This window comes from Copadichromis virginalis, linkage group LG7, assembly GCF_057382275.1.
Source record: "Copadichromis virginalis isolate Kocher_CV1m ecotype Utaka linkage group LG7, C_Virginalis_male_GT1.1, whole genome shotgun sequence".
In the NCBI taxonomy this organism is placed as follows: domain Eukaryota; kingdom Metazoa; phylum Chordata; class Actinopteri; order Cichliformes; family Cichlidae; genus Copadichromis; species Copadichromis virginalis.
The window spans coordinates 33,008,724-33,020,643 of record NC_140624.1 but is presented as its reverse complement, the minus strand read 5'-3'; positions in this window follow the sequence as shown (position 1 = coordinate 33,020,643).

The window sequence follows — 11,920 nt, the reverse complement described above, 5'->3', positions numbered from 1 at the left end:
TCAACCAAAACAACTAAATTACTTTGGCATCTCCGGATGTGCAAGGCATAAAAAAAATAGTGCAAATGCAAACATTTAATATGCACATAAAGAACAAAGAATGTGCGCACAGATAAAAAAAAAATAGTGCAAAGACTACAGAAGTACTATACTCCACTGTATTACACGTTCTATACAAGAACTATATTACCAGTTGATGTGAGAGAAGGAAGACAGGATAGAAGACCTATTGTGGAAGAGAGACAAAGATTAATAAGTATGAGTGTGATTGTGAAACCTTTTTATTGAGGATGACTGTATGAGCTTGGTCACTTGTACTGGTATGTATCTGCACAAAATTTGATCTTAATGTAGGTATTGTTATTTTAATTTAACACATTTTCAGAGGAAAATGGTCTCAAGAATGTTCAGAACAAAAAAGCTGGGGTGCAACTGAAATATTTTTTTTTAAGGTTTCGAGCTGAGTGAAGTGAGTCAGAATAATCTGCATGGTAGCCAGAGTAGGAGCTGGTCGGTGCTAGCTGTTTATATTACTGTCAGAGGGTCTTGTCATTGCTGTTGACGGAATTGAGATTAAGTCAGCACAAATGTTTCCATTCCTCCATGATGCAGAAGTCATCCAAACCGCTGTGTTGAACAAACGTGGGTTTTTAATGCAGGCAGAGTGTAATAATTAGCAAAGAAAGGTGCTCCAGAGCTTCCTTTGTTGCTTCTTTTTTGCAGAAGATAAACTTCTTTGATGAAAGAAACACAGGAAACCCTCCCATAGCAACGCAACATCTGATGGTTCAAGAAAACAATCAACAGAACTGATACAAATCTTTATATTACACTGCGGTGATAAAAAATATTCTACTGAGGTGTTGTTTTTCAGTAAGAACACATTCATATAAGCTCTGTAAATCAAGATTGTGAGGTTTTTTTTAACTGATTTAAAAGGTATTTACAGTTCACTAAAGAAAAAGCTGTGACTGTGTCACAAAAAAGATGAAGCAATGTGTTGACTAACAAAAGGCAAGTTTTAATCACTGTTCCAAGAAAAAGGAAGTCACAATCAAGCTGGTGAATAAATAAAAACACAGATATGCACAAAGGCAACTTGACAATGACAAAAAAGAAAAACAGGTCTAGAAAGGAAGCAAAACTCAAAGCGAGGCACGTGCGATACTGTCAAAGTCAGAGAAAACAGGAAATGATCAAACACCCAATGCTGAAATATAGTCAGTAATGTGTGCGTAATAGTCGAATCACTGAATAACTTTGAGGTTGTTAAAGCAGGCCTGTTAATTTAATATTTTCTTTCCGATAGATAGGTGGTGCATGATCACATTAAACGTGGTAGGTTCAGATAATGTGTTTATGTAAGGCCCAGTTTAAGCTAAATAAGGAATTTTTTTTTTAACTGAATCATGCAGTTAATAGCAGATCATGCTATCTCTTTATCCACATTTCAGCGCAGCCTTATAGGATTACAGACATAGTGTAAAGACTGGTTTAAGATCACCTCCTCTAGACAGAAGTAAAGAAACAAAGATTAGGGATTCCTCCATGTCAATTATTTTCCACCGAAACAAAGAAAGATTAGATGAGGCTCCACAAAGCCATCACACAGAGAGAAAGACTGGCTGACATGGCTGCTGGCATTTCAGCAGTGACCTTTATACTGCTATTGAAGCCTGATAGGACATAAAGCAGAGAGGGAGACACAGAGAGATCCAGGCAGTGTTAAAAAGGAGGTCATCCATCTGATTGGGGGAAAAAAGACCAAGTACAATTCCACTGAAATACTTTAATACTGGTGTTGGCCAGAGGGGCCGATGGCGCGATATGGCAGCCTCGCTTCTGTCAGACTGCCCCAGGGCAGCTGTGGCTACAACTGTAGCTGCCTCCACCAGTGTGTGAATGTGAGAGTGAATGAATAGTGGTATTGTAAAGCGCTTTGGGTGCCTTGAAAAGCGCTATATAAATCCAATCCATTATTATTATTATTTAATTAATAATTTTAAATATTTAATTTCCTATTAAAAAGATACAGAAAAACTAAATATTAGAAGTATACTATAAATGGTGTATTCATGTTCCACACCTAAACTACCCACTGCCAGTTTTTTGGTTTTTTTATTTTTGCTGACAAAAAAATAATGATTACAACGTGCCAACAGACACATCACATTAGTAAAGAAGAAATGACATATTTTATACAGACTAATGAAGTGATATTACCTGTAGGGTAAGGCACTTTGAATCTATCAGCAGCCCCAAACTGAACTTTAAGCTTCACCAGCATCAAACTTCTTTAAAAAAAAAAAGATTTTAAGAAGGGATAAACAATCCATAGAAACGAAGATTTTTTTTTTTGGCAACCAATCAATGTGTTTATTTCTGCTGTACATTTCAACATGGGGGTCTGTGGAGACCAACTCCCTTTTGGAACCAGCGTCAAGTGGCTGTTAGAGGAACTGCTGTATTCGCCACTCAAATTTTCAGCATCAGAGGTTGCCGCTTGCTATATTAGTGAGCCCTTAACATCACTTTATTTCACTGCACAGCACTGTATTATGCTTTTCCATTGATATCTTTTTACTTCCCTGCACCTTACCGCAACCCCCCCCCCCCAATCCTCTAAATATAAAAATCTAAAGTAAACAAAAAGCCAACAATATTTTTTAATAGAAATTAAAGGGGGGAATTAAAAAATACTTTGATCAATGGGCTTTGATCAGTGGTTGTTGATCAATGGTCATGAGAATTTGCATATTAATGATCAAGGAACTGACCTCACAGCCCATTATTCAGTCAGTGGGCTAGTTTCCACTGATGTGCAAATGTACTCTAAGGTTGGGGAAACCCGCAGTCAGCTGAGACTGAAGAAGTCACTTGGATTATGACGAAATGTTTCTCGCACTGAAAACGCTACGTCCAGATGAACAGAATCAACCTTTTTGATTTTACTTACCTGGATGATTTGAGCATCCATGAAGACAAATTAAAAAAAGAGGTTATGAGTTCAGCTAAGACAATAAGATGACAGAAGAAAAGTGTTGAGGGTGGGAGACGCGAATGTAACAGACAAGAAGTAAAGTGACACTGAAAGAGAGGAGAGGAAGAGCAATCCAGCATCAAGATACTGGTGTATCAGCTTCCAGATAAAGCAGGCCATCGGGGGGTTTTTTTCTCTTCACTGATTCGCTGATTCTGTCATGGTCCTCCTCCGTCCATTTAAGCCTCAAACAGACACCAGCTGCTACTACTTTATACTTCGTCAGCAGGACATAATGTAAAAGATGTCATGGATGTCACGTTCCTGGGTCTTCTGGCCTAGTGTTTTAAGTTTTAGTTTATTTGGGTGTTGATGTTTATGTTTAAGTTCTTTAGGTTAGCTAAGTTCATTTGTTTATTAGATTCCCTCTGTGTTTTAGTCCCCGTCCTATGTACAGTGTGTCTAGTTTTGCTTCCCTTTGTCTCGTTAGGTCTGATTTTTCCCAGCTGTGTTCCCACCTGTTCCCCATCCCATCATTATCTCTGTGTAGTTAAGTCCTCTGTCCTCCTTTGTTCAGTGTCAGGTTGTCTGTTGTGCCATGTTTCCATGCGCTATATTTTAGGTAGCTTTGTATCCATGCCAAGTGTCACGGTTTGCGGGGCAAGCCGTGTGGATTTGTAGTAAGGACCAAAAGGGCAGCAGTTCTGGTGCAGGTGAGTGTTTATTTATAATAGTGGGTCAATACAAACAGCAAGGGTGGCAAAACATGAAACTAGAAACCTAAACTGGGTAAACTAATAAGACAAACCAGAAACGAAGATGCAGGGAGGTCCGGGGAAATACATACGGAGAGACGCAGGGAGACCGAGGGGAAACAACACAGACGAACCAGCAATTACTATGACAGAAGACACAACTTAAATACACTCAGAGAACACAGGGAGATTACATACAGGTGGGAACACAGCTGGGAGTGATTAACAAGACGAGACTAGGGAGGCAAACTGAAAACACTCACATAAGACACAGACCTTCACAATAAAACAGGAACTTACACAAGAAAAGACACAAACTAAGAAACGCGGACTAGATATGGTAAATGGTAAATGGCCTGTATTTATATAGTGCTTTACTAGTTCCTAAGGACCCCAAAGCGCTTTACATACCCAGTCATCCACCCATTCACGCACACATTCACACACTGGTGATGGCAGGCTACATAGTAGCCACAGCCACCCTGGGGCGCACTGACAGAGGCGAGGCTGCCGGACACTGGCGCTACCGGGCCCTCTGACCACCACCAGTAGGCAACGGGGGAAGTGTCTTGCCCAAGGACACAACGACCGAGACTGTCCAAGCCAGGGCTCGAACCGGCAACCTTCCGATTACAAGGCGAACTCCCAACTCTTGAGCCACGATCGCCCGCCAGATACAGGAACACACGGGCAGAACAGAGTAAACACTAACCAGAGAAATAACAGAACCACAATCACGAAGAGAAAACACAAAACGCTGGGTCAAAAGGACCCAGGATCATGACAGTACCCCCCCCCCCCCCCCCCCCCCCCCCGTCAAGGGCTGGCCCCAGACAGCCCAACACAAGAACACCAAAACAAAAAAAAACGAAAACCGCCCAAAGCAGAAAACAACCCGACCAGGGCGGGCGGCGGGGGACCCAGGAAGGAGGGCTCGAGGCAAAACAAAACAGGAGCACCAGAAGGCCAAAAGACAAAAAGAAAAACAAAACACGAGGCCAAAGACCAAAAGAAAAGAAGCACACCAAAGCACAGGAAAACAGAGACCAAAACCAAAAAAAGACCAATAAAACAAAACACACCATAGCCCAAGGAAAATGGAGTCCAAAACAGAAAGGTCCAGGGGGCCAGCCAGGGGGCCGACAGCACAGGAGTCCAAAACAGAAAGGTCCAGGGGGCCAGCCAGGGGGCCGACAGCACAGGAGTCCAAAACAGAAAGGTCCAGGGGGCCGGCCAGGGGGCCGACAGCACAGGAGTCCAAGACAAAAGAGTTCAGGGGGCCGACAGCACAGGAGTCCAAAACAGAAAGGTCCAGGGGGCCGGCCAGGGGGCCGACAGCACAGGAGTCCAAGACAAAAGAGTTCAGGGGGCCGACCGTGCGGACGGCAACGGCGGTGACGACAGCGCTGGTCCGGGGGCCGGCCGTGTGGAAGGCAACGGCGGCCACTCAGGCAATGGCGGTCCGGGGCCTGGCCGTGCGGAAGGCAGCGGCGGCCACTCAGGCGATGGTGGTCCGGGGGCCGGCCGTGCGGAAGGCAGCGGCGGCCACTCAGGCGAAGGCGGTCCGGGGGCCGCCCACGACGGCGATGGCGCTCGGCCAGCGGTCTAGAAAACGGCCGTTTAGCTCCAGACCCAGACGAGGCTGGGCCAGGCGAGGCTGAAGATGAAGCTGCAGCAGGCGAGGATGATGAGGCTGCAGCTGATGATGAAGCTGCAGCAGGCGAGGATGATGAGGCTGCAGCTGGCTGGACGGGCTCCTCGGGCCCTCCAGATGGTCTTTCCCTTTTCACGTAAATGGCCTCCTTGACTCTGCGCTCAAACCAGCGTTCCTCCCTGTCCAGGATGTGCACATCCTCATCACTGAAAGACTCTGCAGTCTATTCACACCTCACTGGCCTGTAGGTGTGAATAGACTGCAGTGTCCTGGCCTGATGAGGTGGCTCTTCTGTGTTGTGTCATCCGCTTCGCCAGAGGTTGTTTGGTTTCCCCGATGTATAAATCCTGGCAATCCTCCTGGCACTTCACAGCGTACACTATGTTACTCTGTTTGTGTCGGGGGACCCGATCCTTGGGGTGGACCAATTTTTGGCGCAGCGTGTTTTGGGGTTTAAAAGCTACAGAGACCCGGTGTTTAGAAAAAGTGTGTCTCAGCTGTTCTGATACTCCTGACACATATGGGATCACTACAGGTTTTCGCTTAGGCTGTGGTCTCTCCTGGATCGGCTGGAGCTTTCTTTAGGCGCCTTCCCAGCTTTGACAAAAGTCCAGCTGGGATAACCACATTTAGGGCCTTCTTGATGTGATGTTCTTCTGCTTCCCTGGCCGCTGTGTCAGTGGAGATGGTGTTCGCTCTGTGTTTTAGCGTCCAGACGACACCCAATTGATGCTCCAGTGGATGATGAGAGTCAAACCTTAAATACTGATCCGTGTGTGTAGATTTATGGTACACATTAGCTTTTATATGTCCCCCATTACTGATGTTGGTCAACCAAGTTAATGTGATCCGTGAATTGTGGTACGTTCTGAGATTTGATTTTCACCCAGGTGTCATCCACATACCTGAACAATGGCTTGGTGGTGTTCCAGGGTAGGATAGCAAAGCCCTCTTTTCCACTTCTTCCATGTACAAATTGGCCACGATGGGTGAAACTGGGGAACCCATGGCACACCCATGTTTCTGCCTATAGAACTGACCCTTGTATGTGAAGTAGGTGGAATGACGACTCCGTTCCAAAAGCAAACATCCTGTAATCTCTTACGAACTACCTCCAACGCTTCCGTGACTGGGATGCAAGTGAAGCAAGCAAGCAAGCAAGTGAAGAGAGATGTAACATCGTACGAGACAGTGGTTTCATCTGCCTCCATAATGACATCTCTCACCTTCTCAACATAATCCAAAATGTTCTGGATGTGGTGTTCAGAGCCAGTAGTTTGAGGATCGAAGCCAGAAACTCGGAGATGTTATAGGTGACCGAGTTGATCATACAGACAATCGGTCTTAAAGGTGCACCCTGTTTATGTATCTTCAGTAAACCATACAGACTTGGTGTAGATTCACCTGGGTATAGCCAGTGGTATGAGATCCGGTCAATAGCCTTGTCTTGTTCTAACTGCTTCAGACAGACCAGATGAACAGAATCAACTTTTGGAGATCTACTTACCTGGATGATTGAGCATGCATCAAGATGTACATTGTTACCTGTATATACCTGTATATACGAACTTTGGTTGCTTATGTTTATAGGAGCACCCTGTGTCTTCCTTTTATATTTTATTTTCTCATGCTGTAAGAGCTCTGTAACACCACAATTTCTCATCTGTGGGATAATAAAGGTTTATTCTATTCTATTTCATTCTATTCTATTCTTAGCACAGCTGTGACATCGGTTTTTGTCGTTTCATGGGGACAGAAATAATTTTCAAAAGTACAAAATCCCCATTAAGAAAAAAATACCCATGGACTGTATATGCAGATGTAGCCTAACGTAAAAAGTGAGAACTGTGGACTGATTTCTATGTACTTGGGTTGAATTTTCAATGAAAATCCAAAGGGTGTGATGCTTATGCTCTTTTTCAAGTGCCTCTCTTCCACCCCCAGCGTCCATAAGCTGCTAATGTCACTACACGACCAGTTCTCAGCATGACACACACTCTACATATAGTCATCTGAAAAACATACTACACACCAGGATTCAGCATCAATAATTTAAAATAATGATTTTCTGTATGACTTTATCAGTATTTCACATCATGGTGGAGAAATTTTGTTCCATTCATTTTTACAACGTTGCTTCAGTTCATTGAGATTTGCAGGAATTTGTTTATGCATAGCTCTCTTTGACTGACCACTGCAACACCTTGATCCTTGATTCAGTTTGGGGTTTTTTCAGCCATTCTGTTATCGATTTGCTGCATGACCGACTTTCAGGCAAGTCAGACAGATGACCTCACATTTAACTCTAGAATACTTTGTATTCTTTATATAGTCCAACCAGTTCATTAGTAGAATCATGAAAACTGCCATGAAAATAATGACCTAATGCTGACCGTGCCCGACTATCTGCTCGCAGCAAGGTATGAGGCTCGGGTTGATTTTAGCACAATTTAACTGACTCCAAATGTGATTTATTCAGAAAAAAGATGGTATAATAAAAAAGAACTTAATTATTATGATCATTACAGCAGAACCACTTACTTAGATATTAAAAAACACCATGACTGCACTGAGAAATTAAAAATTTATTCAGTAATACTGGCAGTGAAACAAGCAAAAATATAAGCTTTTACTTTGAAAGGATGAGATATGCTGTTTTCCTTTGTTCTCGCAGCAGTTCACTGAGCACCTCAATAAAACCAGAATGAACTCATAAATCAGACTGATCAGATTTTCATGTGAACCCCGCGATATGAAACCAATCAGAGGAGCTCGCATCTCATGAAAGAGTCAATTAATAATCAATAGTCATTAGAGCAGAGAGGTTGGTGGACGATCAGAGTCTGCAGCACCGCCTGAGCCGGGGGAGCATGAAATGAATGCACTGTACGCGCACGCACGTGCACACATCAACACACACAGACAAACACACACAGAGTCATAATCAAACCACAATACTTACCCCAGACTTACCAAAAGATAAAATGAAGTTTCAAGGCATACCAGTATTCAAATCTGTGGAGATTAGCCTCCATATAACCGAAATGGTGTGTTGTTGTTGTTGTTTTTTTTTTATATTTCAAGGCATGTTTGATAGAACATTTAAGCAAATGGACACAACAAGCTATCTGGTTTTAAAGTCCTGATTTAGCTTGCTTAGCACCATGTTAGAACTGGGCAAGCCATAAAACAGATACTAATAGGGTACATTTATTAATTTTTTAATATGAATAAATATAAAAATAATAATACCTTCTTTTCTTTTTTATTTTTTTTAGCATTTTAGCCTTTATTGGAACGTGTAGACAGACAGGAAAGCAAGGAGAGAGGAGAAGACACATAGCAAAGAGCTGCTACTTTCCAGTCATGCAGCACAGGGTCGCCTGCTGAGCAAAACCGCTGCCCTAACAGGGTACATTTAGCTTTCATTAGTTATTATTTATGTGGTTACAGTGATAATTAAAGATTTTCCCTTATACATGATAAAGTATTCCTTTGTTGTTGTTATTACTAATGAGTTGACACAAAATCCCAAGACAAGCTTGGACTTACCATTTGAGAACCTCTGTCCTACCCTAAGCTCAACCTAAACTTAAACCCTTAAACCAGATCTTTTTCATGAATTCAGATTTAATCCTAGAATACACCCACCATGGCCACTGAATTGCACCAACTTAAGACAACACTTGCATTTCCACAAAATGCATCGTTCATATAATTCTCCCAGAAGCCAGAAGCTGTCCTAAGTTGCTTAGAGTGGCTGAAGAAGGCATGAAGTCACTCCCAGTGTGAATGAAGCACTCAGAAAAACTTAACCGGACACATGACTTCAGACACATACTCCTGGGTTAAACCAAACCAAGTAGTATCAGTGCTTAATTTAGTTTTATGAAGTTTTTGATCCCTTTGTTTTATTCTTGTGATTTTTTTTAGTTTGTTGATTGTTAGATTTTGGTTGGAGTTGATTAGTATTATTACAGCCCACCCAGTGTCCCAGTGTTAAGTAGTGTCTGTAGAGGTATTTACTGTTTCACTTTGGTATGTATATTTTTCCTGGCGCTGTATTTTAATTTTGACTTCCTGTTTGTCTGATTGTTTTCACCTATTGTTAATTACTTTCACCTAACGCCGCCTCCTCATCTAAATTGGTACCGGGCCGCGAGAGTTGAGGCTCAGGTGTGAAATGTATGGTTGTCAGGGTTTTTATCGGTTTTCAGCTTTATTTTGTTATCGTTTTTATCATTAACTCGGTTTTCCTTGGTCTTTTCACTTGTGTTATGAATAAATCTTCTTTTTTTCGGTACCAGTACTAGTTTTATTTTGTTGTATTTATCCGTGACACCTTAAAGGCCGGTCCGTGAAAATATTGTCGGGCATAAACCGGTCCGTGGCGCAAAAAAGGCTGGAGACCGCTGTTCTAGGATACAAAGCATACATGGCTGCGGGATGTTTTTTAGCTCACACTTTTAATGTACACCTGGAAGTTAATAATAATAATCCTTCATTTAAAAAGGGACAGTTTAACATAGTTCAAATACAAAACAAGTTTATTATTATTTTTATTTACATGAAACCAAAATACACCACGAATACAACTACAGTTAATAAACAATGTAAAAAGAAAGATTAATTGAAAGTTGCTTCGGATTGGGGTCGGATCATGTTCACGCCAAAACTGGAGTTCTGGATTTGGGTCTTCTAGTCTTCAGAACTCTAAACAACCTATTTCTCATGTTTTCTCATATTGGAAATTGATGCTGGAGGGGTATCTCTGTGCCTTAGAAAATCACCCTGTATGTTAAATTATGACATAAACAATAGTAAGACAGATAGTTCGGTGCTCAAAGTTAACAATCCACCATTTGCTTTAATATATATTTCACTTTAATAGTGAAAATTGTCACTAAACATGAAAATGGTACGGGGCCTGGTTGGTGATCCAGCCTTGGTCTGCACTTTTTCACCTAATTTTTTAAAATCTGCCATCTATGTATGTGAAAAGTGACTAATGTGCTCTGTTGTCAGTTTATTTATGTTCCACTGAGTGTCGGGTGAGATGGAGCTCATCAGGTAAAGAACAGAGAGCGACTGTAAATGAAGCCTCGGCCGAATGTCCAAGGTCACATTGAAGAATCCAGTTTCCACATTTCATAAATCATCATCCCCACCTGGAAATTGAACCTGTTCCTCTCTGAAGATGGAGTGTGTGTGTGTAAATGGAGTAGGAAGCAGTGCTTTGTTACGTCCACTGTATCGATGGAGGACAGCAGATAGACTGTATATCACTCATAGTTCAGACAGCGATGGCCTGAGCCCTCTGTTTCTGTGTGTGTGTGTGTGTGTGTGTGTCTAGACAGTACTATAGGACTGTGCCACAAAGCCAAATAGACCAAACTGGCCTTAGCGCTGCACAGACAGAGGTGGATTACGTTGTGACTTGAATAATGTTCAAGTCAGCACAGTCACTCTTTTTTTTCTTTTTGAGGTCACTGTGGCAAAAAGCTGGATGTAGAGCAAACTGAATCTCTTCTGTTGATCTCCATCTCCATCTTTGACTCTCAGACTCTGATGGATTAGCTTTGCAAGATGTAAAGTTAAAAATAATCCTTGTTTATTTTATCCAGCAGCTCTTCTGCTCATCCTGTCTGAAACAAATTAACATCTTTATGACATCATAGAGAGCCGACAGTAGAAATGTAGAGGATGTACTTTGTTAAAAATAAACTACAAACAGGACACAACTGTTTTTGTTTAAGAGCTGAACATAATGGCTATCATGAAACACATTTTTTTTTAAATTAATGACATTCTTCCAGATCAAGTATAGGAAACAAAATATGGAATCACCTTGAAAGTTGCTTTTCTAAAACAAATACCTGTACAAATCAAAATGTGCAAAAGTGCTGTCTACCGTTGCATCATGCCACCCCAACCGTAGATGGGAAAACCATGGTGTGACCATGATGTAAACTCAGAAAGAGCTTTATTGTTTTATTGGCTCTACGGGAATCAAAACACAAAACCAAGAAAATAGGCTAGACAATAACACGGGGCGCACAATTAGATCAAATGAGGGTTGACACTAACTGTTTGTGAAGGTTCTCAGTCATCCAGGTCATCGTAGTCAAAGGAGCTTGCAAAGAAAAGCGTCTGGACTTCTTTAAGTTGCTTGAAGACGTTTCACCTCTCATCCGAGAAGCTTCTTCAGTTCTAAGGTCAAATGGTGGAGAGTCCCAGATATAAACCTAGTGGGAGAAACCCCCCACAGAGGGACAAAAGTTAGTTGACAAAAGGGACAAAAGTTAGTTGACACTAACTAAGAACTAGAAACACAGATGACAAAACTCAGAAGCACTGGCAGATAATACTACACTCAAAAGACTAAATAATGTTAAACAATGTATAAATCACTTCATAAACCCAAAGAACCATGACCACAACAAGCTGGAGTTAGCTGGTCCTCCTGGAAACATCCTGTGTTGAAATAGATACATCGAGTGGTGGTGACACTAACATCATGCATCCATTGTG